This window comes from Panthera pardus, unplaced genomic scaffold (assembly GCF_024362965.1).
Source record: "Panthera pardus isolate Hobbes unplaced genomic scaffold, ASM2436296v1 HiC_scaffold_25, whole genome shotgun sequence".
Lineage (NCBI taxonomy): Eukaryota > Metazoa > Chordata > Mammalia > Carnivora > Felidae > Panthera > Panthera pardus.
The window spans coordinates 8,682,746-8,710,203 of record NW_026526821.1 but is presented as its reverse complement, the minus strand read 5'-3'; the positions used below and the strand labels follow the sequence as shown (position 1 = coordinate 8,710,203).

The 27,458-nt window shown below is 47.2% G+C and overlaps 1 long non-coding RNA gene across 2 annotated transcripts; it reads left to right on the top strand.

Moving 5' to 3' along the window:
- On the top strand, positions 1-27,275 carry LOC109272247 (uncharacterized). 2 transcript variants are annotated; one of them, XR_008417683.1, is made up of 4 exons: positions 1-110; positions 15,861-15,966; positions 19,076-19,130; positions 26,044-27,275. It is a non-coding gene; the product is annotated as an uncharacterized LOC109272247 (long non-coding RNA). The 2 variants fall into 2 exon arrangements; XR_008417682.1 differs by lacking the exon at positions 26,044-27,275 and having other exon boundaries at positions 19,076-22,842.
- Positions 27,276-27,458: the final 183 nt, after the last annotated feature.

Sequence of the window (27,458 nt, the reverse complement as noted above, 5' to 3'; positions counted from 1 at the left end):
GTAGACTTTGATCCCAAACTTGAGTCCTTTTCCATTGCGACGCTAACTCGAAGGACAGGATCTCCGGGTCTCTGTGGATGATCTCCCTGTCTCTGCTTGAGAGAAAACAGGTAACAGCGATCTGGTTCCTATGCCATTTAGGGAGGGCAAGGGATCGGTTTCCAGCGTGCACAAAAGCGAGGTAAAGTGAACGATGATGACAAAATGTATAAGTAACCATCACGGCTCACTTACAGCTGTATGTTAGGTGCTGTAGGTGCTTTGCCGGTACTCATTCACTTCATGCTCGGATCAAACCCTCAAAGGGAGATGCTGTTATTTTTTAATTTTTATTTTTTTTAACATTTACGTATTATTGAGAGACAGAGAGAGACAGAGCACGAGCAGGGGAGGGGCAGAGAGAGGGGGAGACGCAGAATCCGCAGCGGGCTCCAGGCTCCGAGCCGTCAGCCCAGAGCCTGACGCGGGGCTCGAACTCACAATCTGAGAGACCGCGACCTGAGCCGAAGTCAGATGCTCAACCGACTGAGCCCCCCCGGGTGCCCCGGGAGAAGCTGCTACTACCCGACTTTGCAGTTGAGATAGCCAAAGTTCAGAGAGGCTAAGAAACTTGTCCAAGGCTGGTAATGTCCTCATCTCTGCCCTGGAGATGATTAGGAACGTAAGTTTTGGCATCTACGATCGCAGTTTTAGTTGGCCGGGCCCATACTGGTCCATTTGGTGGCTTTGTGCTGATGAGAAAAAGCGGCTCCCTCAGGGCAGGCGAGCTGATGGCTCCCACTTGGCAAGCGGAGGCAGGACGAAGTGTGGGCAGAAACTCACTTCTCTGCCCTGGGTGTCCTTGCGTAGGGCCACCCTGTACGCCTGCGGGGGTGCGTGGCTCCCGCACGTGCTAGCTCTGAGACCACGAGCGGCACCCTCCGTGTCTTTGAGTCTCTGTTTCTTCCTTTAAAAATCAGGATGATGCTACGTCACCTCAGACAGAGGCCGGTGGTGAGGGTCCGCACTGAATCTACCTGGCCTGTGGGGAGAACTAAGGAGGCAAAAGCAAACATGAGATGGTTAGATTGCACCTTCTGTGGGGTCGTAAACTCCTTGGCAACAGGAAGGAGTCATTTAGAGACTCGTTTTGAAATGCCATGGACTGTATATCACAGGAAAGGCTGTGGTGCTTCCTAAGAAGCAGATCATGTCTTCCATTCTTTTTTTATTTTATTGTATTTTATTTTTTATTTTTTAAAATTGACATCCAAATTAGTTAGCATCGAGTGCCACAATGATTTCAGGAGTAGATTCCTTAGTGCCCCTGATCCATTGAGCCCCTCCCCCCTCCCACAACCCCTCCAGTAACCCTCAGTCTGTTTTCCGTATTTAAGAGTCTCTTCTGGTTTGTCCCCCGCCCTGTTTTTATATTATTTTTGCTTCCCTTTCCTTATGTTCCTCTGTTTTGGCTCTTAAAGCCCTCATATGAGTGAAGTCATATGATTTTTGTCTTTCTCTGACTAATTTCACTTAGCATAATACCCTCCAGGTTCATCCACATGGTTGCAAATGGCAAGATTTCATTCTTTTTGATTGCCGAGTAATACTCCATTGTATATATATCCCACATGTTCTTTGTCCATTCATCCATCGATGGACACTTGGGCTCTTTCCATACTTTGGCTACTGTTGATCGTGCTGCTATAAACATGGGGGTGCATGTGTCCCTTCGAAACAGCACCCCTGTATCCCGTGGATAAATGCCTAGTAGTGCACTTGCTGGGTCGTAGGGCAGTTCTATTTTTAGTTTTTTGAGGAACCTCCAGACTGTTTTCCAGAGGGGCTGCACCAGTTTGCATTCCCACGTCTTCCACTCTTACCATTGAAAGATGTTGGTGCTTGAATCACTTTACAATTAAGCTGCGTTCCCAGGAAACTGCCTTCCTTGGATTGCTGCCTTGAATGCACTATATTGAAGTAACAGGGTCAATAACACTAAATTTAGGAATTGCCTTCAGAATGCCTTTCAGTGAGTCTGAATCCTTACAGATATTATGTGGGGTGCTACACGCGAGAGTGTGGGAGTATCAGACGGCCCCCTGTGCATTGCAGAGCCGCCCCTTAATAGCTGTGGGATTTTGGACACCTTTCTTTTTTTCTTTTTAATTTTTTTTTAACGTGTATTTATTTTTGAGAGAGACAGACAGACAGAGCACGAGCAGGGGAGGGGCAGAGAGAGGGGGAGACACAGAATCCGAAGCAGGCTCCAGGCTCCGAGCTGTCAGCGCAGAGCCCGACTCGGGGCTCAAACTCACAAACCGCGAGATCATAAGCCGAAGTCGGACGCTCAACCAACTGAGAGCCACCTAGGCACCCATGGACACATTTCTTAGCCATGCTCTGTATTAGTTTTCTCTTCTGTGAAATGGGGATAATAACAGCCTCTCTCATAGACCTATGAGGGGTAAATGAGAAAAATTCATCTAAAATGTGTCACATCATCCATGGCAAATAGTAAGTGCTCAAAAAATGTTAGCTGGAAGGGGCACCTGGCTGGCTCAGCCGGTGGAACATGCGACTCTTTTTAATTTTATCTGAAGTTCATTTATTTGAGAGAGAGAGAGAGCACGAGAAGGGCAGAGAGACAGGGGGAGAGAGAGAGAATCCCAAGCACTGTGACAATGCAGAACCCGATATGGGACTCAAACCCACAAACTGTGAGATCATGGCCTGAGTCAGAATCACGAGTTGGTTGCTTAACCTACTGAGCCACCCCGTACCCTCGCTTTATAGAATATTTGTACCGGCTCCCGAAGGTGGGTTCTAATTAGCTTAAACTATTTAGAGTGGTCCATTTCTTCTTATCAGTGATTAATTTATGTGATATATGACATCATTGATATATGACATCATTTTGGGCAATGAGATTTGAGGGAAAGTGTGACAAGGGTCTCAGGGAAAAGGTCCTTTCTTCGTAAAGAGAGGCTCAAGAAACTGAAGAAAAAAAGAGTAATTTCTCTGCCTCTGGATGTGGTTGTATGAAAACGTGATGGCTGGAGCCATGCAACAGTATTGCGAACATGAGGGGGGCTGGCTTGGTAAGACCAGGCCCATCTGCTGGGGTTTGTAGAACAGAAAGACGGTAGGGGCGCCTGGGTGGCTCAGTCGGTTGAGTGTCTGACTGCGGCTCAGGTCATGATCTCCCGGTTCATGAGTTCGAGCCCCGCATCGGGCTCTGGGCTGACAGCTCAGAGCCTGGAGCCTGCTTCGGATTCTGTGTCTCCCTCTCTCTCTGCCCCTCCCATGCTCACACTCTGTCTCTGTCTCTCTCTCTCAAAAATAAATAAACATTAAAAAAATTTTTATAATAAAAATAAAAAGAACAGAAAGCTGGTAAAAACCCATGTTATTCAAGAGGCCACTGAGCTGCTGAATTAGCTGAAGCTACTTCCAGTTCTTCCAGATTTTTTTTTTTTTTGTCAGCGGACAGAGTCCATACTGCTTCTCTCTTTATTTCTTTATTTTTTAATTAAAAAAAGTTTTTTTTAAGTTTATTTATTTTGAACACAGCACAAGTGGGGGAGGGCAGAGAGCGAGGGAGAGAGAGAATCTCAAGCAGGCTCCCAGCAGCCAGCACAGAGCCTGATGCTGGGCTCGAACTCCTGAAACCATGAGATCGTGACCTGAGCTGAAACCAAGAGTCGGTCGCTTAACCCATGGAGCCACCCAGGCGCCTCTATTTTTAAATTTTTATTAAGTTTATTTTCATTTATTTTGAGAGAGAGAGTGTGTGTGGTCATGTACGTGAGGGAGGGACAGAGAGAGAAGGAGAGAGAGAATCCCAAGCAAGCTCCACACTGTCAGCACAGAGCCCATCTCGGGGCTCAAACCCACGAACCGTGAGATCATGACCTGAACTGAAATCAAGAGTCAGACGCTTAGGCTACTGAGCTATCCAAGTGCCCCTCTTTTTAAATTTTTATGAATTTTTTATATTTATTTATTTATTTATTTATTTTTCTTCTTCTTCTTTTTCTTTTTTTAAATGCCTATTTTTGAGAGAGACAGAGAGACAAGGTGCGAGCCTGGGAGGGGCAGAGAGGAAGACGCAGAATCCGAAGCAGGCTCCAGGCTCCGAGCTGTCGGCACAGAGCCCGACACGGGGTTCGAACTCACGAAGCGTGAGATCGTGACCCGAGCCGAAGTCGGACGCTCCACCGACTGAGCCACCCAGGCGCCCCTTGGACTTTTTATTTTTAAAGTAGTCTCTGTGCCCAGTGTGGGGGCTCCAACCCACAACCCCGAGATCACGAGTTGCACGCCAGACTGGCTGAGCCAGCCAGGCGCCCCTCTTTACTTCTCGACGGCCTCATTCTGTAGCGTGTAAGGTTCATGAGAGCAAGAACTTTTTGGTTCCTGTTGATAGATAGGTCTAGCTCCCCATATAGTGCCTGGTTCACAGTGGTTGTGTTCTCTCTCTCTCTCTCTCTCTCTCTGCATATAATGAATGTATATACTCTGGTGATTGAGTGCAGAATTAATTTGGTTCAAACACACCTGACTTTGAACTCTGACCCTGCCACTTGCTAGCAATGTGGGCCTGGTCAGGGGTCCTGCTGGGCCTCTACTTCATCAGGAAAATGTTTTCCCAAAACCTGTCTCGGGGCGCCTGGCTGGCTCCGTTGGTCGAACGCGCGACTCTTGATCTCACGGTGGTGGGTTCAAGCCCCACTCTGGGTGTAGTGGTTGCTTTAAAAAGAATCTCTGGGGTGCCCGGCTGGCTCAGTCGGTTAAGCAGCTGACTCTCGGTTTCTAAGTGGGTCACGATCCCATGGTTTGTGAGTTCGAGCCCTGCGTCGGGCTCTGTGCCGACAGCACGGAGCCTGCTTGGGATTTTCTCTCTCCCTCTCTCTCTCTGCCCCACCCCTGCTCGCGCTTTCTCTTTCAAAATAAATAAATAAAATAATAAATACAATAATAAATTTTAAAAGGGATAAAATAAATAAATAAAAATAAAAGAAGTAAACAAATTGGGGCGCCCGGGTGGCTCAGTCAGTTCAGTGTCCAACTTCGGCTCAGGTTCCTGAGTTCAAACCCTGCGTCAGGCTCTGGGCTGATGTTCAGAGCCTGGAGCCTGCTTGGGGTTCTGTGTCCCCCTCTCTGTCTGCCCCTCCCCTGCTTGTGCTCTGTCTGTCTCTCTCTCTCTTTCTCTCTCTCTCTCAAAAGATAAACAATAAAAAAAATTAAAGTAAGGAAATGAAACTTAAAAAAGTATTAAAACACATCTTCACAACAGCCTGCCGCATCCCCGAGTCGTCCGAGGTGTTCGAGACCAGGGCTAAGGAGTGCCAAGTTCTGAGGTGTCCTGGGGCCCCACACCTGCTCGGCAGGAGCGTGACTGCTCAACGGGCAATAGTTAAAGGCGCTTGCCCTGGACCCAGGAGTCGCCGTCTTTGCTTTTTCCAAAGTGAGCATTTTGAAATATTTCATCGGGCAAGATGTGGGAGAATTGAGAAAAAGATGTAAACCTAAACAAATATCTCAAAACTGCCGTCCGCCCAGGTCAGCGGCAAGAAGCTGTGTGCATTCCGCACAAACAGATGTTAGCACAGGGGGTGTTGCCGCAGCGTGGGGCCGTCGGCCGTCCTCACCGCAAATCTTGGAATTCCTCTCAAGAAAGGCATTGCTGTCTCTCCCCCCCCCAACCCCCCCCACCTCCCCAGGTTGACCAGCAGAAACACTGCTGACAGCAATGAGGGGAAAGGATTATCCCACTGGGCTATTTTTAGCTCCCCCTTGATGTCTTACATTTCACATTTTGAGCTTGTTTGCAAAGTTCCCTTCCAACCCAAATAAACCAGGTTCAGTAATGGAAGGACGCAGGTTACTGCTTTCTGATTCTCCAGGGAGCAGGCCAGGAAGCCAGGTTCCCTGTGGAATGTTCTGGGAGGGTGTCGGCCTCCGAGAGGATCCTGTAAGAGGCCAAGCTTCCTTCAGCACCCAGCTTTCTCCGGCCCCCCAAGATAATCCTCTGGACCATAGTCTTTCAGGACTTTCTATTCAGATTCCATAAAATCTGTCTTTGGATTTTCCTGTCCCCTGCTGGGAGTATCACTGCCATACCTGCTGAAAGAAAATACACCATTTTTATTCATTCATTCATTCATTCATTCATTCTGCAAGTCAGCAAATAATTATCAGGTGCCTACTGCGTGCCAGATACTGTGTTCAAGAGTCCCTGTTCTCAGGGCGCCTGGGGGGCTCAGTCGGTTGAGTGTCCGACTTCGGTTTGGGTCATGATCTCACGGTTCGTGAGTTCGAGCCCCACGTCGGGCTCTGTGCTGACAGCTCAGAGCCTGGAGCCTGCTTCGGATTCTGTGACTCCCTCCCTCTCTCTCTGCCCCTCACCCGCTCAGACTCTTTCTCTCTCTCTCTCAAAAATAAATAAACATTAAAAAAATTTTTTTAAAAAGTCCCTGTTCTCATGACACCTCTTTCTTTTTTTAAAATTTTTTAATTTTTTAAATTTAAAAAAAATTTTTAGGGGCACCTGGGTGGCTCAGTCGGTTAAGCGGCCGACTTCGGCTCAGGTCATGATCTCACGGTCCGTGAGTTCAAGCCCCGCGTCGGGCTCTGTGCTGACAGCTCAGAGCCTGGAGCCTGTTTCAGATTCTGTGTCTCCCTCTCTCTGACCCTCCCCCGTTCATGCTCTCTCTCTGTCTCAAAAATAAATAAATGTTAAAAAAAAATTTAAAAAAAATAAAATAAAAAATTTTTATTAATTTTTTTATTTAACTATTTAACTTGTTTTATTTTTTATTTTTTTTTAATTTACATCCAAATTAGTTAGCAACATGGCACCTCTTTCTAATAGGAGAGCTAATCAAGCACTAATAAGTAAAAAAAAATTTTTTTTAATCAATCCCAAATTGAACAGAATACCGTTATATTTATTCTAATTACAATGAATAAAATACTATTATTAATACACGACAACCTCAATATAGGACTTATTACCTGCTGGGTCGTATCCGAAACTCTTCATATACCAACTCGTGTCATGCCATTTATAAAATAGGGGAAATTAAGAAACCAAAACGTAAGTATCTTTAAAAAAAAGTTTTTAATCTTTATTTATTTTGGAGAGAGAGAGAGAGTGAGTGGGGGAGGAACAGAGAGAGAGGGAGACACAGAATCCAAAGCAAGTGTCAAGTATCTTTTAAACGTCCTACGGCCGGTTTACTAACCAGTGGGATTTGAAGGTCAGCCGCGTGGATTTTGAGTGCATCTCGAACCCCTACCACACACTCCCTATGATCTTGAAGACAGCACGTTGAACAAGTGACAAGGTGGAGTCAGGACCTGCCACGTCCCGTGAAGACGTCAGCGGGGTGATGACGGGGACTTGGCTTATGGATGGGGAGGGGGCCAGGCCCAGACCGCAAAGGTAAGAAGGGGTCAGAGGAGAGCCCTGCAGGTGCAGAGAGAGAACAGCAGATGCAAACACCGGAGGCAGGCAGGTAGGAGCCAAGCAATTTCAGGCACGGCGGCAGGCTCACGTGACCGGTGGGTGTGATGGGGACAAGCCGTATTGTGGGGACCCGAGGGTGCACAGGTAGGCAAGGGGATCTAATTCAAATACCACTCCTGGAAGAAAGCTGCTCGATGAATCGTCTTGCTCAGGCTTTGCGTCGGCTCGTGGGGGCTGGCCTTTGGGGCACCGCTCCAGGAGATGCAGAAAACCTGTTTCGCATCATCTCGTGGTTGAAAACCTTTTCGAATCTTTCCTTTCTGAGCATCTGAGCATAATCAAGTCTCTCCGGAGTGATTGGTGGTCTGCCCTGGGTGACAGCTCCGGACCCGGTGACCTAAGATTAGCTCTAAAGAACTTGTAACGGTTTGCACCACACTTAAACGCTAACCTCAGGACTTCCCCGAAGCGATGTTTTCTTGGTTGTGGTTTAAAGACAAATTCTGAACCCCAGGTTATTTTCCTAGTATTTCTCTCCGTCTCTCTCTCTCTCTTTTTGAAGTAGGCTTCACACTTAGCACAGAGCCCCACGGGAGGCTCGAACTCACGACGCTGACATCGAAACCTGGGCTGAGATCAGGAGTTGGAGGCTGAACCAACTGAGCCACCCAGGTGCCCCTAATTTACATGATTTCTAAAAATGGGGCCCAGGGGCCAAAAATAGGAAGAAAGGAAGGTGAACTTCATACAGTTGGTTTCCAGTGAATCACGATTTTACTGTCAGCTGTGTATGCTTCCGGAGCGGGGACTCCTTGTGGACCTCTGGCTGTCACAGGCAGGTAACAGGTGTGAATGCAGGAAAAATAAATAGCCCGGCCGATGACCAAATATTTTGCAACGAAAAAATTATGCACTGGCCCTGCTTGGAATTGATGTAATTGGTTAATAGTCTGAGGAGAACAGCTGGAAAACATTGGCGGTCCTGACAGCCCATTTTGGTTGCTCTTCAGAGGGTAATATCTGGGGATTTTCACAGCACATTTGTTAAGAGGAAATGAAGAGTCCGGGCAGCCTGAGTGAGAATCCCCAGATTCCTGATTCTCAGCTATGTGACCTTGGGAAGTTACTTAACATCTCTGTGCTTCCATTTCCTCATTTGCAAAATGGGCATGAAAACAGCAGCTACTTTTTGCAGGGTTGTCCTGGGGATAATTGATACATCAATTCATAACTGATTAAACTGATCTAAAGAAGGGGGGATTGCCTGGCTGGCTCAGTCAGTGGAGAAGGTGACCCTTAGTCCTGGGGTGATGGGTTCAAGCCCCACGCTGGGCATAGAGCTTACTTAAAAACAACAACAACAAACAACAACATACTGATGTAAAGAAGTTAGCTCAGAGCCTGGTATAAGACCTCAATAAACATTTCTATGTGGTTTTTTTTTTTTTTCATGTTTATTTATTTTTGAGAAAGAGAGAGACAGACAGACCGAGCATGAGAGAGGGAGGAGCAGAGAGAGAAGGAGACACAGAATCCGAAGCAGGCTCCAAGCTCCGAGCTGTCAGTGCAGAGACCCATGCGGGGCTTGAACTCACGAAGGGTGAGATCATGACCTGAGCCGAAGTCAGACGTTCAACCGACCGAGCCACCCAGGGGCCCCTATATGTTTCCTTTTCCATCTCACCCCTTCCGGCCCTCCGTCTGTGGCTGTAGCACTGCTGTCCCATGGCATGTCTCTGGATGACCTCGGGAGGGGGTGGAGTGGTGATCTCAAGGTCCACAGAGCAGCAACCAGGGAGGCCCTTGCAGAGAATTGCCCCCTTACAAAAGGGGCGTTGCCCAATGGCAGGGTTTCTATCGACATTCTGGGACAGACGATCCTTCATTGTGGGGCGTCTTGTGACCTGTCGGGTGTTTAGCAGCATTCCTCGTCCCTACCTGCCAGATGCCAGTGGTACCCCTGTCCCCACAATTATGACAGCCAGTTGTCAAGTGTCCCTTGGGGGACAAACTACATGATACCTTTTAGCTTTATTGTTAAAAACAATATTGAATTATATACCCTTATCGCAGGGCAAAAAGAGAAAGAGAGCAGGAGAGTGAAGGATGAAAAGGGGAAGAGGAGGGAGGGAGGAAGGAAGGAAGGAATTGTACACAAATGGGCAGAGTAAAACCAAAACAAATTAGAACAAAGCACTCCTATCTATCACTACAAAAGTTTTATGAAATACCCTTGAAAACTAGTCTTCTTACGTCTGAATTTATAGATCGAAATATCCGTGGACCCAACCATAGCACGGATAGTAAGAGCAAAACCTCCTAGATCAGCAATGATGGGGGGCGCCTGGGTGGCTCAGTCGGTCAGGTGTCCAACTTCAGCTCAGGCCACGATCTCACAGTTCATGAGTTCGAGCCCTGCACCGGGTTGTCTGCTGTCAGTGCAGAGCCCGCTGTGGATCCTCTGTCCCTCTCTCTCTCTCTGCTCCTCCCTCGCTGGTTCTCTCTCTCTCAAAAATAAATAAATAAAAATAAATTTAAAAAAAATGATAGACTTGAATCTGAGCTATGTGACGGTGGCCACGATACTTCACACCCCCAAACCTCAGTTTCCTCATCTGTAAATGGGAGTTACCATCGTACCTAACTCAGCACAGTGCCTGCAGCATTCACTTATTGTGGGCTCTTCATATTTGCAAAAAATATTGCTAAGCACAGTGCTTTCCACAAATTAACTCAAGTACTGATCAAATGACCCTACGAATAACTATTGTTTTGTTCCCATTCTGTGGGTAATGGACCTGAAGCTTAGAGAGTAATGTTGGGGGTAGAGGGTTGGTGGGGGGGGGGGCGGCCGCACAACTAGGAGACACGAAAGCAGGCAAAGAGCATGGCAGTCAGCCCTCTCAACCGTTCTATCCTCCCATCTTGTTTGCTTTATATTATTCAGAATTCTTTTTTTAAAAAATCTTTTTACATTTATTTATTTTTGAGAGACAGAGTGAGACAAAGTAAGAGTGGGGGAGGGGCAGAGAGAGAGGGAGACACAGGATTGGAAGCAGGCTCCAGGCTCTGAGCTGTCAGCACAGAGCCGGACGCAGGGCTCGAACCCACAGACCGTGAGATCATGACCTGAGCCGAAGTCAGATGCTCAACCGACTGAGCCCCCCAGGCGCCCCAGAATTCTTTTTTTTTATTTAAACATTTTTTTTAATGTTTATTTATTTTTGAGAGAGAAACAGAGCACGAGCAGGGGAGGGGCAGAGAGAGAGAGGGAAACACAGAATGCGAAGCAGGCTCCAGGCTCTGAGCTGTCAGCACAGAGACCGACCCAAGGCTCGAACTCAGGAACCTCAAGATCACGACCTGAGCTGAAGTCCGACGCTCAACCGACTAAGCTACCCAGGCACCCCTGTAGAAAGCTTTTTAAAAGTTTTTATTTCAGGGGCACCTGTGTGGCTCAGCCGGTTGAGCATCGGACTTCAGCTCAGGTCATGATCTCGTGGTTTGTGAGTTCCTGCCCTGCGTCAGGCTCTGTACTGATGGCTCGGAGCCTGGAGCCTGCTTTGGATTCTGTGTCTCTCTCTCTCTGCCCCTCCCCCACTCATGCTCTGTCTGTCTCTCTCTCAAAAACAAATAAACATTAAAACAAAAAGTTTTTATTTCAATTCCAGTCAGTTAACATACAGTGTTGGAGAAAACTTTTTTTTTTTTAATTGGAGAATAATTGACACACAATACAATATCAGTCTCAGGTGTAGAATGTAGTGAGTTAATATTCACATACATCATGGAATGATTACCCCAGTAAGTCCAGTTATGATCTGTCACCATACAACTTGTTACAATATTATTGACTATATTCCTTACGCTGTACATTACATCCCCATGTCTTATTTATTTTTGTACCTGGCAGATTATAGTCTTCCTCCCTTCATTTGCTTTATCCATCTCCCCACCCCCTCCCCTTTCCACGTTGTCACAGATGGCAAGATCTCATTCTTTTTTTTTTATTAAAATTTTTTCAACGTTTATTTATTATTGAGAGACAGAGAAAGACAGAGCACGAGCAGAGGAGGGGCAGAGAGAGAGAGGGAGACACAGAAGCCAAAGCAGACTCCGGGCTCCGAGCTGTCAGCACAGAGCCGGATGCGGGGCTTGAACTCACAAACGGCGAGATCACGACCTGAGTCGAAGTCGGAGGCTTAACCGACAGAGCCACCCAGGCACCCCGATCTCATTCTTTCTGATGGCTGTCTACTATTCCGTTGAATATATCTACCACATCTTCTTTCTCCGTTTGTCTATCGATGGACACTTGGGTTGCTTCCTGCCATGCCTTGGCTATTGTAAATAAAGCTGCGATGTAGGTGGGCTTTCAGTGTTTTTGTCGTAGAAAACTTTTATTTTTTGTATTTTAAAATTTTTTACATGTTGATTTATTTTTAAGAGAAGGAGAGAGAGAGAGTACAAGTGGGGGAGGAGCAGAGATAGAGGGAGACAGAGGATCCGAAGCGGGCTCTGTGCTGACAGCAGTGAGCCCAATATGGGGCTTGAACCCATGAACCATGAGATCACGACCTGAGCCGAAGTAGGACACTTAACTGACTGAGCCACCCAGGCGCCCTTTGTTGTAGGAAACTTTTAACGGAGTACAGACATCGACTACAAAGTCCATTTTCATGACAGATTTAACCTCACATCGCAGATGATTAGCTCACTTGGGGAGGCGCTCTCGGGAAATATTATAAACTCCTTTCATGTAAAAGATAAGAAACAGAGCCTATTAGGTCAGCCTCTACTTGAATTTAGATCTTAAAAAGCACATTAGCTAGAAGCCTCGACTTTGCTGAACAGAGATCAGACATGTGGTTCTAGAATTTACCGTATGTAATGTAAGAATATGGTAAATTAGTAAACATTAGTATATCCGAATCCTTTAAAAGTACATGTTTGCTTACCCTTTGAGGGTCTTACCTCTGCTGATAGGAAGACATGAATTTTTGATGATGACATTTAATTTTTTAGAAAGTGGTATTAGCTACAAGGCCTTGCATAATCTTGCTCCTATGCAGTGTTGTGACATAGTCTCATCTACCACCGTCTAGCTGCCACAGGAGACTTTCTGACGCTCACATACAAGCCCTTTCCTACCTCAGGACCCTTGCACGTACTGTCCCGCTGCTTGGAATGCTAGTCCTGCGGACCACGTATCAGTGGCCGGGGCCTCCTTGAATTTCTGTACACTCATAATTTCTCCAGATGCCTTCTCCCAGCCCCTTCTTTTTCATTATCTGCTCTCGCTTTTCATAGCATCGCCACAACCTGATTTATCTTTACCTTTTAAATTGTTTATTGCCCATTTGCCCTAAAAACACAAGCTCCTTGGCAAACATGTTTGTGTATCCCCAGGATCCCGGCACGATATCTTGCGTACGGCAGGTGCTAAATAAATAATCTCTGACTTTGTTTTTGACTCTGTGAGTTTACACATAGGTGACCCACATTGGATTGTGATCACCTTTGATTTATAGGCAACTGAATCTTGCTTATTTCCGGTGGCCAAGGGCTGCCTTCTTTGGCGTGACAGCACCAAAGCATTTGTCGTCTTGTGCAGCATGAGTGGGAAGCTGAAATGTCAGGTGACACCAGAGAAAGGATCGGTCATGGCAGCTCCTTGGACATAGACACATATTAAACATTCAGGGCGTCAGTAGAGGGCTGGCTCGTAGAGAATTCCATCCTTAACACATGACAAGTTGGGGTTTACAGTCAAAGTCCATTTAGCAAATGTTTATTCTACCATGCACTTTTCTTTTGTTTCCTGTAAGTATAGCCTCCCCCCCCTTCCAGGATTTGAGGTCAGAGAAACACGAGGAGGCTATTAACATATCAATGGAGGGATCGCTTCGGAATCTAGAATTGGGAATAATATTTGCATCTCGAGCTCAGAAGCCGCCCAGGCAAGCCTGCTCATTGATTGCCTTTAATTTCCCCTTAAAACAGTGCCTGTTTCCGAATAAAAGATTAATACAGGAGGGCTCCGTTTGTCGCGTGATTTATACTCAAATGCTGCCTCCTTTCCTTTCAGGAGCACGATGCATACGCGACCCCACCCCTGAGCCGTTTGCATTCAGTTCCTCCAGAAAGATAGCTGCTGGTCACCAAAGCCTGCCGCTTAATTGAATTTGTGTTTGTCCCCTTGATCTTCACGCTGACAAAAATGTGGGGTGGGTGGGATGTATCCAGAAAAACCAGATCTGAAAAACACAGCCGATCGCTAGGAGACGGAGCTGTGGAAAGAGATACAAAGTGCACTTGACAAAATGAAACTCAGGGATGCCGTTTGGAAGGTGGGTCTGTGCTGTACTTCTCTTTGCGTTAGGCATTACCAGCTTCTCCAGTATGGCCCCAGTAGAAACAGGGCGACCTAAGAAGTAAACTACTACTCTGGCTTGGAGCCCTTCTCCCCTTTTTGTCTTGGCTGGAATTTCCATGTCGTTTTGGGGAAGAAAAACCCACGAGGAGAGGGAAGATTTCTGTTTTGTGGGAAGTTTGGAAACCTCTTTCTATAAATGAATGGATGTTAATAATACCAAACATCACTACTGGCAACGGGTTATCAAACGGCTATTTTTTTTAACCATGGCACTAACCGCCTTCTAGTCTTTATCTCGTTGGATATGGGCCCCGACACCGTGAGGAGGTCCTGTTAATATTCCCATGCAGACAAGGCTTGGAGAAGTGCTGTCCAAGTCTGTAAAGACGCAGAGCCAGATTTTGAAGCTGGGTGCATTTGATTCGAAAAATCTAAGGAGAAGCGGATGCAGGCAGGTGTGCCTCCAGGTACGTTTATTTCTTTACCGTGGAAGACGGAGGAAGTGTTAGCTTTTCAGGCAGGCAGCCAGTTGGGACTAAAGGTCTTGAGCTTTGAATCCTAGGTGTGGATCCCGTTAACCTTGGCTTACCGACTAGGCACCACCATGTCCCATGGCCAGGTAGGATTCCTAAAGGCAGGTTTCTCGTAACGTGTTGACTTTGGTCATTCTACGTGGTCACGTGGTGACTGACGACACGGCAGAGATGCCCTGAGCAGAGAGGGAAGCTAGGTCGGTAAGAATCGGAATATGACAGTGACCCAGAGCAGAACTCCCTCTGACCCCGGCCGACAAGGACTACATCCCAGGGACTGATCGAAGGAATGACACTCCCAAGATGTCACTCACTGAGAAGTTCACAATTTTGCTCTGATCTTGGATAAACCCCACGATGCCCAAGGTTGGAGCTGCGTGTGTGAGAGGCAGCCACTGTTTCCTGTTTCCCTCCTTGGTGGGGGGCACGTAGAAGAGTTTGCGATCTAGGGATCACAGTCGAGCTAGAATCAAGGCTCTGGTAGAAAGAGTGAGATCAGGTTTGGGAGGCTTAAAAGGGAACGTGCCTGCTTTTCTAGTTTGGGATAATGATTCCTAACTCCCTAAGTTTGTGACTCTCTGTACTTGCCATTTGCCTTTCCATTGATTGCTTCATGGACTCAAACCGGAAAAAAAAAACAACCCAAAAGCAAAACGAGATATTGGTGGAGCTTTGATATGTGTACCCTCTGTTACAGATACTGGGCCTAAGACAGGAGGAGAGACCAAGCTGTCAACAGATAACTAACACAGAACAAATAACTCCACAAATAATAACTTAACGGCCGTTTTGATGCATGCTTTGAAAAGAAATGAATACAGGATGCGTATTTATGCGTAAAATACTCTATTTGAGCTGCATCTAAGCCTCTGCTTATACGTCCTGTCTGCCTGGGGTCCCTTTTCTGTTTCCTTCCCTGCAGCATGTTGCCTAAACTCGTAGACTTACTGTTCAACCGCAGGGTTTTGAATCCTGTATTATCACTCCGTGGCTGCGTGACCTTGGAAAAGTTACTGAACCTATCTGAGCCTTAGGTCCCTTAGGTGTAGAGTGAAAATAATACAAATGCTTCCAGAGTTATCATTAGCACCAAATGAGATGATTTAAGTAAAGCACTTAGCCTCCGAAACAGGCACAGAGAGGGCGTTCATTAAGTCTAATCGTTGTCCCCGGTCTCTGAATGTGATAACCGTGTTGTTTTCCCTCCCCCGGGGCTGAAAGGCACCAGACTGCTTGCTTAAGATGTGACGAGGAGGGGGATTTAGACAAGAGGGTCCAGAAGCCTGGACCCTGCCCAACAGCTGTGTGTCCTTGGGCAAGTCAGATGGCCTCTCTGGGCCCCCGTTTCCTTCATCCATAAAGGGAAACTCATAAATCTACCGGAGAATTCGAGTTAATTTAGCTCAGTAAGCGGCAGCTGCTATTATTCTGACTTCTTATTACTGTTTGACTCCGTGCAAAACATAATAATGCCCGACTCTGCCTTTTAATCCCACAGTTTGGGTGGTGTTTATGCATCAATCTACAAAATGAGATTCTGAAAATCTTTCTCCATAAAGTGAATTGTCTTTACCCCTGACGCTTCTCCTGAGACCTCTTATTCGGTGAGTGAATTGACAAGAGGGGTGTTAGATAAGGGATTTCGTCCTTCAAACACTTCCTTAATCTCCACAGTTGCCATGGAATCTGTGTCGTTTTTGCTTGGGCGATCAGATTACGTTTCATAAACAATATCCCCTATGTTTAAAAATCTTTAAACGGCCACTTGTAAGCGGCTTGACGTGGACTACAGTTAATGCCTTGTTTGACTTGGCTCTTCCTTTGTCCGTGGGGCTGACGGTCAACTGGTTATGCCAGTGCCGGACTCCGAAGCAGAGACCCACGTTTTCCAGAAGCTTCTTGCTTGAAATAGTTCCTTCGTTTTCAGCACATCAGCTATCCCTTGTAACTTTCCAGCGATGGGCATTTTTGGTGCTTTCGTAGATTTCTTGTTTTCCCCGGTGTGCACCCTCAGTGTCCTTCTCCCGGCACTTCCCAAGTCAAAATTGTCAGCTCACCTGACCCGTCAGCACCCTGGGGCCACTGGGGAGAAGTGGGTATCTTAAGGTGCGTTTGTCACTGCAGTTTTCACTAAGTTTTAATTTTCAAACTGAGGGATTAACCCCCCTTTTGTTTGGGGCGCCTGGGTGGTGGCTCAGTCGGGTAAGCGTCCGACTCTTGATTTCGGCTCAGGTCACCATCTCACGGTTCGTGGGTTCGAGCCCCGTGTTGGGCTCTGTGCGGACAGTGTGGAGCCTGCTTGGGATTCTCTCTGTCTCCCTCTCCCTCTGCCTCCTCCTGTTCTTTCTCTCTCTTTGAATAAGTAAACATTTAAAAAAAACAGTCTCCTTTTGTTCACTGGAGCTCGTGTTTATGGGCTTCTCCCGTATGTGACTCGCTGGCTCCCTCAACACATGGATGCCAGCCACCCTGTTCCCGCTTGGAGCCACACTCCCCTCCTCTCTCCTGGACAAGTCAGACTTGTCTTGGCCTCAGGGCCTTTGCCCTTGCTTTTCTTTGAGCCTCAAGAGCCCTTGTCCCAGACACCAGCTCGCCGGGCTCCCTAGTACCCGTTAGCCGTCAGCAGCACTGGCCTGTCCTCCGAGAGCCTTCTCTGGCACGGCCTGTCCCTGCCCCAGCTCAAACAGCTGCCCTGGTCATTCTGTCCCAGAGCACCGAACAACACGTGGCATTGCCGTTTATTTGTTTATTCTGGCTTCGTTTCCTCTATTTCCTTCTAGAGCAGGCTGGAGCGAGCTCCGAGCCTCAGCCCTACTGACATGGGGCGCGGGCTAACTTTTCGTTGGAGGGACCGTCCTGTGTATCGTGGGGGGTTTAGCTGCTTCCGTGGCCCGCTAGGTCCTCCCACCAGATCCCAGTGGCACTTCTCCTGTGCCCCCCACTCAACCCCCCGCCCCCGACTTGTGACAACTAAAAATGTCCCCAGACATTGCCAAATGTCCTCTGGGGGGCAAAACTGGTCTCGGTGGAGACACGCCGGTCTAGAATCTGAAGTCTTACCTTGGCCTAAAACAACGCCTGGCACAGGAATGAGTAGGTAGGAGTTTACCTGTCGGAGCGAAAGAGCGTTCCTACCCGGTACGGTAGGTGATCCCGTCTCCACCACACAGAGCTGCGGAGGCCCCGGAACCTGCGTGACCTGCCTGGGGACACAGCCGACAGGTGTTGGAGCTGGAGGCCACCCAAGGCCGTCAGACATCTAAGTTCAATCTCTTTGCTTCAGGCCACGTGAACACGCAGCCAATACGATGATAATGCTTTCTAGGCCTCTCCTTATCAAGCACGACGGAGTGCCACCATCAATGGCCTCAATTTACCCTACATTCTGTGCAGGAGAGACCATTCTCAGCACATTATTCAGCGGATTTCATCTACTTTTTACCTAGTGCCGAGAAATAAAAATAGTGTTTTGACATCTGGTAGCAACACCCTCTTACAGAGAGAATTATTGTGGTTGTAAACACGTTGCTAGCTCTTTAAAACAATTCAAGCTTTGGAATAGTTGTCACATCCACATGGTTTGAAAAGAAAACCGTATAAAGAGGAATATAGTGAGAAGCCCTATTCCTGTTTCCATCGGACCCACCCTCTGATTCCTTTTGATGAGTTTGCTGGGTGTCCTTCAGAGTTGTCTCTTCGTTTTTGTTTTTTTCAGATTAAAAAAAAATTTTTTTTAAACATTTATTTATTTTTGAGAGACAGAGAAAGGCAGAGTATGAGCAGAGGAGGGGCCGAGAGAGAGGGAGACAGAGAGTCCGAAGCAGGCTCCGGGCTCCGAGCCGCCAGCACAGAGCCCGACGCCGGGCTCGAACTCACGGACCGTGAGATCGTGACCTGAGCCGAAGTCGGATGCCCAACCGACTGAGCCACCCAGGCACCCCTGTTTTTTTTAAGATTTTATTATTTAAAATTGTTTTTTATTTTTTAAATTTTTTTTAAAGTTCATTTATTTATTTTGAGAGAGAGAGAGAGTGGGGAAGGGCAGACAGGGAGGGAGAGAGAGAATCTGCACGGTCAGCACACAGCCTGACGTGGGGCTCGGACTCACAAACCGTGAGATTGCGACCTGAGCTGAAACTAAGAGTTGGACGCTTCACCGACTGAGCCGCCCAGTGGCTCCTTCCTTCTTTTTTAGAGCTGCAGAATACTCCACTTAGGATCACAGTCAAATGTATTCAACCAGTTTTCTGTTGCGGGGTATTTGGGTTGTTTCTTTCTTGTCTGTGATGAACAGTGCTGACACGAAGAACCTCGGTGTCCATTATTTTCCCGAACCTATCGGAGAGACACCTGCGCGCGTGAGCCGGGAGGGGCAGAGAGGGAGGGAAAGAGAATCCCAAGCAGGCTCTGCGCTGGGGTTCGGTCTCATGAACCGTGAGACCGTGACCTGAGCCGAAACCAAGAGTTGGACGCTTAGCTGAAGGAGCCACCCGGGGGCCCCACGGGGGGCCCCTGTTTTTTTAAGCGCTCTGCCATGGTACATCTGTTAAAGGCTGTTGGGCAACAAATAAACAAATCTTACGTTAGCATTCAAAAAAAAAATACAAGTAAACCTGCCGAACGATGTCTAGGCTTCTGTTATTGTTACACGTGTCTTTCTATGTCATTCGAACCAGCTCATTTTTACTGTTTATGTTTTCTCTTTTGCTAAAGGTTAAAGCAACCCACCAGTTTGCCTGAAAGCTGTTTACACCGGGAAATGTTAAGGGTAAGCCGGCCACACGCTTGTATGATAGCCCTTCCTGCCAAGTGCCCAGCCCATGTTGGGAGGGCTTGCATTGCCTGTTAGCAAGAGGACCTGTCTCTGGAAATGGCAGCTTTCTCTCGATCGGCATGAAAGGCCTGCTTGGCTCTTTTCAAGTTGCTCAAATTCCTAGTAGGGCTCTGGTCCTGATTTCTTCCACCTGCTTTTCAAAACTGCAGGTGACTTCTCTCCCGGGTGCCTTGGTTGGTTACGTCTGCCGTAGGACGTCCATCGTGCCTGAATTCAGCTTCTTCACTCTGCTTCCCGGGGCCATTTCCCTGCAACTTGCTTGCATGCTAATTTCCAGTGGAACACTTTTTTTTTTTTTTTTTTTTTAATGCGTGTGACTCAGGACTCAGGCTCAGTGCAGCACTTAGGTGTGCGTGAGGGAATGCTAAAACGTTCTGGCCAGAGGAGAACAGCATGGCCACCAAGAAGCTGAGATCATATGCTGGGCTCAGATCATGGTGTGTGTGTGTGTGTGTGTGTGTGTGTGTGTGTGTGTGTTGGATGGCTACAAATTTATTTGGGGACTTGTGGAAAAAGGTATTAAAATAAACAGCCTCACGAGGAATTACTGCCGTGCAGGGCAGTGTTACATAGATTGGTGAATCTTTATGTATTTTGACATGTGTCAGTCTTGCTGGCTTTGGCTATGACCTACATTAGGCACTGACTCAAGGTTCTTCAGTGAGATGCATTAACCTACCAAGTCAGAAGGCATGATGGTTCAGATGGGCCAGCAAGCTATGACCCACGGGCCGAATCCCATTTACGTCCAGTTTTGTAACTTAATGGTCATGTGGGGGCTGCATATTTGAGCAGGATTTTGCCAGGCAGGTTGGGGAGGAAGAACAGCCTCGCATGGGTTGGCAGACTACAGTCTGAGGGCCGAATGGGGCATACCGCCTGTGTTTGTAAATAAAGTTTTATGTGAACACAGACCCCTTTGCTAAAGTATTGCCTACAGTTGCTTTCGCTCTGCAGAGGCAGAGACCGTATGGTCCCCCAAGCCTAAAATATTTGCTGTCTGGCCCTTTACAGGAAAAACTGACCCTGCCCACCGCTAGGGTTGGGATTAAGCACTGAAGCTATGAATCAACAGCTTGCCTTCCAATCTCAAGGCTACTTGTTTCTGTGTAACCTTGGTTACATACCTATAAAATGGAAATATGAATATTCCTGGGTTGCTGTGAGAAGTAAATTCAATAATTATCATGATTCATTTTAATGAAAGACTTCCAGAGTTTTTCCCATATTCTTGATGCCCTGGATTATAATCATGCTGGATCTTTTCTGTCGTTAATAAAATTTAAACGTCAAAAATATTTGAGGAATTTGGGCTGCCACCCTTCTCGTTCCAGGAATAAAAGATCCCGAAATGCTTGCAGCGTATTTTCGGTATATTTGATGTTGATTAGTGGAGCCCGTGGCTGCTTAGGAACTGTCCATTGGTATGTCTTTGGTCTAGTTGGGATCTCGTTTCGGTTAGAGACTAAACCATTAAGGTATACAGGTGAAATTTCTAGGGCACAAACAAACTGGTATGAGGGGATCAAGATTCACAGTGGTCTCCGTAGAGTCAAATAAAGGATTTGGAGGAAACAAGAGAATATTTACCAGGGATTGATGTGGATTCTGGCATCAATTATTTAAGTCTGGGAATTGGGAGACTTGGCCAGACAGCAGTTCCTGGGAAGTAGATCTGGGGCTTCTAGCTGGCCACAAACTCAATTTGAGCCAGATGTATACAGCTGACGAGGAAACAGTCTTAGCCTGCATTAACGGAGTCGGTATACGCCTTGTGGGTTCAAGGAAGGTAAAGCAAAAGAACAACTGAAGTGAGCTAGACAGCCCACATTTGAAGAAGCAACGTTAGTTATGGAGACAAATCACACATTTGAGTGGAGATGTTGCCGAAGTTGTGTAGGCTGAGGGGGAGCTGGGGGCATAGTCAGGTTGTTGAGTAATCTGGGAACCGTCATACTGAGGAAATGCCTGAAGGTTCTACGGATGGTTCCCAGGAAAGGAGATGACCACAAGGGAAGAAAGAGCTTTTCAAAAGCTCTGAAGCTGCTTTGCTATCTTTATTGGGTTTTGGGGGGGGAGGGTGTGTGGGGGGGACCTTAGGGAGATAAATGGGAGGTACTCAATTTTGAGGGTATCAGCTCAGCTCACACTTTCTCCACCCCTCCCCCTTGCACCCAAGCTCACAGTTGTAAGTGAGAAATCCCTGGCAGCCATGTTTGTTCATCACAATCCTGCCTTCCTGTTGATAGCTGATCGGACAAGGGAGGGAGGCCTGCTGGAAGCCAGAGGTATCGGATTCTGTCTCTGGGGAATTTGAGATTTACCTTGAGGTACTGCCAGGCAGTCTGTCCATCGAATTGGACCTGTAGTGTGTCAATCTGGGGCACCTGAGCGGCCATGTGCCAACATGACAATGGAGTAGCGAGAAGATCGATCTACGGAGAGAAAAGAATGAGGCAGCCATGCCGAGAAGCAGAGGTGGAAGACAGCGGGTCTTGCCTGGCCGGATTCTTTCCAGCTTCCCATTTCTTGGTTTCAGTTCTCCCTAAAGCCTAACTGCCTTCCTGGACATGGGCTTCACGCGATATCCTATGTCCTTGTTATAAATGTCCCCTTCTTCCTTACGCTAGGTCCACTGGGTTTCTGCGTTTGTAACTGAAAGCGCCTTAACTCCTTCCGAGTGCCGTAGAAAGTAGCTCAGTGGGCAGAAGACATCATGGTAAATCCTGTCCAGCCGTTGAAAGAGTAGCCTCGGGAAGGAAGGATATTTCTGTTTCTGGGATCATTCAAATAGAAGCTGAATGACCAGAGAACTGGGAGTCACTTGGGTTGGGCCGGGCTTGGTTGTCAGGAGGACCTGGAATTGATTCTGGGCTCTGCCACTTTCTACTTGGGGCAATGTTCTTAACCTTTACCGACCCCACTTCTTCTGTAGGATGCGGACAATAGACCATACGGAATTGCAGTGAGGACGAGACGGCCTCGTGTAGAGTTTCCTCTTGCTGCTGTAAGAAACGGCCGCGAAATTAGTGACTTAAGACAGAAAAAATGTATTCTTTTATGATTCCGGATGTCGGAGACCCCCAAGGGGCCTTACTGGGCTAAGGCCAAGGTGTTGGCAGAGCTGTGTCCCTCTGGAGGCTCTAGAGGAGAACCCACTTCCTTGGCTTTTCCTGCTTCTAGAGACCAAGTGCATTCCTTGACTGGCGGCCCCTTCCTCTGTCTGCATGCCCCCCCGCTGCAACCCCTCTTGTCTCACACTCCTCTGGCACTGACCTCCGGCCTCCCTCTTTCACTCGCAAGGACCCTGTGGTTACATTGGACCCATCTGGATCATCAGAGATAATCTCTCCATTTAAAAATCCTCAACTTGGGGCGCCTGGGTGGCTCAGTCGGTTAGGCGTTTGACTCTTGATTTCGGCTCAGGTCACGATCTCACAGTTCGTGAGTTCAAGCCCCACGCGGGGCTCTGCCCTGATGGCACGGAACCTGCTTGGGATTCTGTCTCCCTCTTTCTCTGTCCCTCCCCTGCTTGCCGTGTGAAAGAAATAAGAATAAATAGATTTAATAATCAATCAATAAAAACAAGCATTAAAAAAGAAAGCTTTCTTGAAGCAAAATGAATGAATAAATGAATGAATGAATAAATAAATAAATAAATAAATAAATAAATAAATAAAAACCCTTCCTTTAATCACATCTACAGCATTTCTTCTGCCATACAAGGTACCCTAGGCACGGGTTCCAGGATTAGGATGGGGACACCTTCAAGGAGGCCATTCTTCTGCTCCCCGCGCCTAGTGATGCAAAGACCTAACCTTTATTGAAAGCCGTCCACGCCTTGGGCCCTGAGCTCCATGCTTTTAGGCAGATGGTTTTATTTGGTCACTACAGTTCTGGGAGATGGACCTAGAAAGGTAAAATTATCTGCTCTAGGTCACCCAGCTGGGCAGCGGCACTGCAAAGAACTGAGACTCCTCATTTCACTCCGGAGCCCTCCTTCGTAACCACCAGTGACAAATGGCAAACCCACAGGCCTTACTTCAGGCGGGTGGAGAGTCTGCGGTAAACGGGGAGGCCTCGCGCTGTCTTACGGGGGCAGTGGTTCCATAACCCCAGCCCAGAGGCGCCAGTTTTCCAACAGATGCCGTACGTTGGGTTGTTCATGTGAGACGTCCCCGTTTGGAAATGCCAGAAACCAACCCAAATATTAAAAAAAAAAGAGAAAAAAACGTGGTGCAGCCACGTAATACAGGCAGATGGGTTCATCTTGCTGTACACGACCAATGGGAGCTATCTTCAATACTATACTATTTTTAAAAAAATACTTGAAGCTATGTGACTCATCATAATGGTTAACAGTTATGTGGCATTTATTATATGTCTGGCATGCTGTCACAGGCTCTGCTGTCTTATCTTATTCACTAGGACGTTCTTTTTTTTTTTTTAACAATTTATTTTTTAATTGGCATCCAAGTTAGCTTCGAGTGCAACAATGATTTCAGGAGTAGATTCCTTAGTGCCCCTGACCCATTGAGCCCATCTCCCCTCCCACAACCCCTCCAGTAACCCTCTGTTTGTTCTCCATATTTAAGAGTCTCTTCTGTTGTGTCCCCTGCCCTGTTTTTATATTCTTTTTGCTTCCCTTCCCTTGTGTTCATCTGTTTTGTCTCTTAAAGTCCTCATATGAGTGAAGTCATATGACTTTTGTCTCTCTCTGACTAATTTCACTTAGCAGAATACCCTTCCGTTCCATCCACGTAGTTGCAAATGGCAAGATTTCCTTCTTTTTGATGGCCGAGTAATACTCCATTGTATATACAGACGACATCTTCTTTCTCCATTCACCCGTCGATGGACATTTGGGCTCTTTCCATACTTTGGCTACTGTCGATCGTGCTGCTATAAACACTGGGGTGCATGTGCCCCTTCGAAACAGCACACTGGTATCCCTTGGATAAACACTTTCCACTAGTACGTTCTCAATTCAGAATTTAACTCCTTGCCTGGGGAATTACTTTTAGTTTTTATAGGATTTTTGTTGGCAAGTTGAAGACTTCTATGAAGGGTCTGAAAGAGCAAAGGCTCAGTGGATCTTGGTTTCTGAACCTGGCTCCAGCATGTGTGACGGCGGGCAAGGAAGTGAACGCACCTCGCCCGAGTTACGTCTTCATCTGCAAAATTTGTTCCTAGTTCTCTCGTAGGGTTTCTGTGACGACACGATTGTAGGTAGAAGCGCTTACAAATACTGCTTGTGATTCATAGATGATTCACCCCAAGAACATAATCAGCAGGTACACAGCGACTGTGGCCCTCTTGTAAATAAAAATTGGCAATTCAAAAACACAACGCAACACAAACACAACACAAAAACCCTTGGGATGAGAGGCAAAGTTTTCAGCTAGGACTGGGCACGCGTCAGGGCTCAGGGCGGCACGGGAGCCTCCACTGCACAACTTCGACGGCCCTGAAGCAAAGATGAACACGTGTTGACTGGAAGTTGCTGGGGTTTTACCTCAGGGCCCCAGGCAGTGCCTCCTTGAGCTTCTACTCCCTTGGAAAGATCCGCTTTCTACAGCGGACACAAATCCGAAATGGCAGCGAAGGCCGGGTCTCAGGGCCTCTGGGCGCTAGCTGCCAGAGTGGTCGCTAACTGGACGGGCTTAGGACTTCTTCCTTTTTGAGGTTCCATTTCCCACCCGGCAAAATGGGCCAAATCGGAGGAGCTCACATAATCCGTGATCGATTCTGTTATTTTTAAAAATAGGCTAAAGGGGCGCCTGGGTGGCTCAGTCGGTTAAGCCTCCAACTCCCGATTCTGGCTCAGGTCTTGATCTCCCGGTCCATGAGATGGAGCCCTGTGTGGGGCTCTGTGCTGACGGCTCGGAGCCTGCTTGGGATTCTCTCTCTCTCTGCCCCTCCCCGCCTTGTTCTCTCCCTGTCTCAAAATAAATAAATAAACCTTAAAAACAATTCTTTTTTTAAAAAGACAAACTAAAAAGACACAAGGAAGCTCCTTGCCAGTGTATCTTAGAAGTTTTTATATTTTCTTAAGTGGTTTCTGTTTTGGAGAGTGGAATGGTGGTGACCGGGGGCTGGGGGTATGGTGAAACGGGAGACGTTCTTTACCATTACAAACTTACAACTTCTAGAGAAATAAATCCTGGAGGTCTAATGCACAGGGAGGTGATTATAGAAAACAACACTGTTAGAAACATCAAGCTTCCTTAGAGACTGGGTCTTAATTATTCCCACCACAAAAAAAGAAGCCTTAATTACGGGTCGTGATATAGGTGTTAGCTAAGGCCACCATGGCAGTCACACACGCCATATATTCATTTATCACGTCGAAATGTTGCGCGCCTTAAACTTACACAAGGTGATATATTTCAGTGTTTAAAAAGTGGCTTCCGTTTTGAAGGTATCTGGACACCGGGAAAAAAAACGTAAGCCGAACTTTGGTAATATTTATGTTTTAAGAGTCAAAAGTTGGAACAGGTGAAAATGAAGTTTCCCTTCCTCTCTTGGTCACACCACAGTTACAGGTTTCTAGTATGTTCTTCCAGAGATGTTCTAGGCCAGCGGTTCTCAGCTGGGGAGGAGTTGAACTCTCGGGGACGTTTGGCAATATCTGGAGACAGTTTTGGTGGTCACAGCTGAGGGAGGGGGGCCACTGGCATGTGGAGGGGGGAGGCCAGGGATCTTACGAGGCACAGGACAGCCCCCCATAGCCAAGAACTGCCTGGCCCCAGATGCCCCTAGGGCTGAGATTTAGAAATCCTGCTGCAGGCATAGATGAGCAAATACGAGTGTTGAATCATTATGTTGTACACCTTCTGTCTTTTAGGTGACCTAGCTTCAAGCAATTACACGCTGTAAACCAATTCTAATTGCCAGCCATTCATTTTTCTTTCTTTTTTCCTTTCTTTTTTTTTTCGATGTTTATTTATTTTTGAGAGAGACAGAGGGAGAGCATGTGCAGGTGAGGGGCAGAGAGAGAGGGAGACACAGACTCGGACGCAGGCGCCAGGCTCCAAGCTGTCGGCACAGAGCCCGATGTGGGGCTCGAACCCACAAACCGCAAAATCACGACCCGGGCTGAAGTCGGATGCTCAACCGACTGAGCCACCCAGGGGTCCTGGCCATTCATTTTTCGGCAAATATCTGTTCTTCGTGTCGGGCACTAGGGTGGGGTCAGGGGGAGAAGAACAAATCCTAGTGTCTACCTTCAAAGGGTACTCTCAACGCACAAGAGACAAGCCAAGGCACAGTTTGCACGACAGTGCGATAAATTCTGCAAATTCGGCTGGCGCAGAAAGTCACTTCACCCAGCTTTTTGTTTTCATGTGGGCCCTGGGTGTGTCCGATCTTCTAATTGGTCAAAAAGTCCCCAGAAAATAGATTTTTCTGTGACAGCTCCTCATTTTGAAACGCCGGCAAGAAATTCCACAAACTTAAAACCGTTTGAGGGTCGAAGAACTCAGATCTGAAGGTCCAGCCTGTGGACTGCCAGCTCTCAGCTCTCTCGTTCGGTATTTTTGTTGCTTCTCGAGGAAACTAATGGATGCAGAACCTCCTGCCGCCGACAGCAGGGCTCCGGTGTGTGTTTGCAAGGGGCTTTGCGTCTTCAGGATACATCTTCAGAAGGGGAATTGTTCAATAAAATAAAATGAGAGGTTTCAAGACACACACTGTGAGTCCGGACACAACGCGCACCCTGGCTCCCAGAAAATGATGCTAATTTTCATTTCCACCCTCAGTAACAAGAGTACTGGGGTGCCCGGGGGGCTCAGTCTGTTAAGCGTCTGGCCCTTGGTTTCCGCTCAGGTCATGATCTCACGGTTCGTGAGTCCGAGCCTCACATCGGGCTCCGTGCCGACAGCCAGGATCCTGCTTGGGATTCTCTCCCAATCTCTCTCTCTGCCCCTCCCCTGATTGCTCTCTGTCTCTCTCTTTTAAAATATAAATGAATTTAAAAAACCGAACAAAAACCAAGAGTACTTTCCTCTGTACCCTTGCCAACGCTGGGTGTTAACAATGATGATTTTCTTCTATCAGCTTTACAGTTAAAAATATTCTCACTGTTATATTACTTTATTAGTTATGATCTTCTCTGCTAAAATTAAAATACTGACCTTACCAAGGGTTGGCAAGAATGTAGAACCGAAACACCCCTTCGCCACCGGTAGGAACGCAAAAGAGTACAACCACTTTGGAAAATAGTTTGCCGGTTTCTTACAATGTTAAACATACACCTAATCT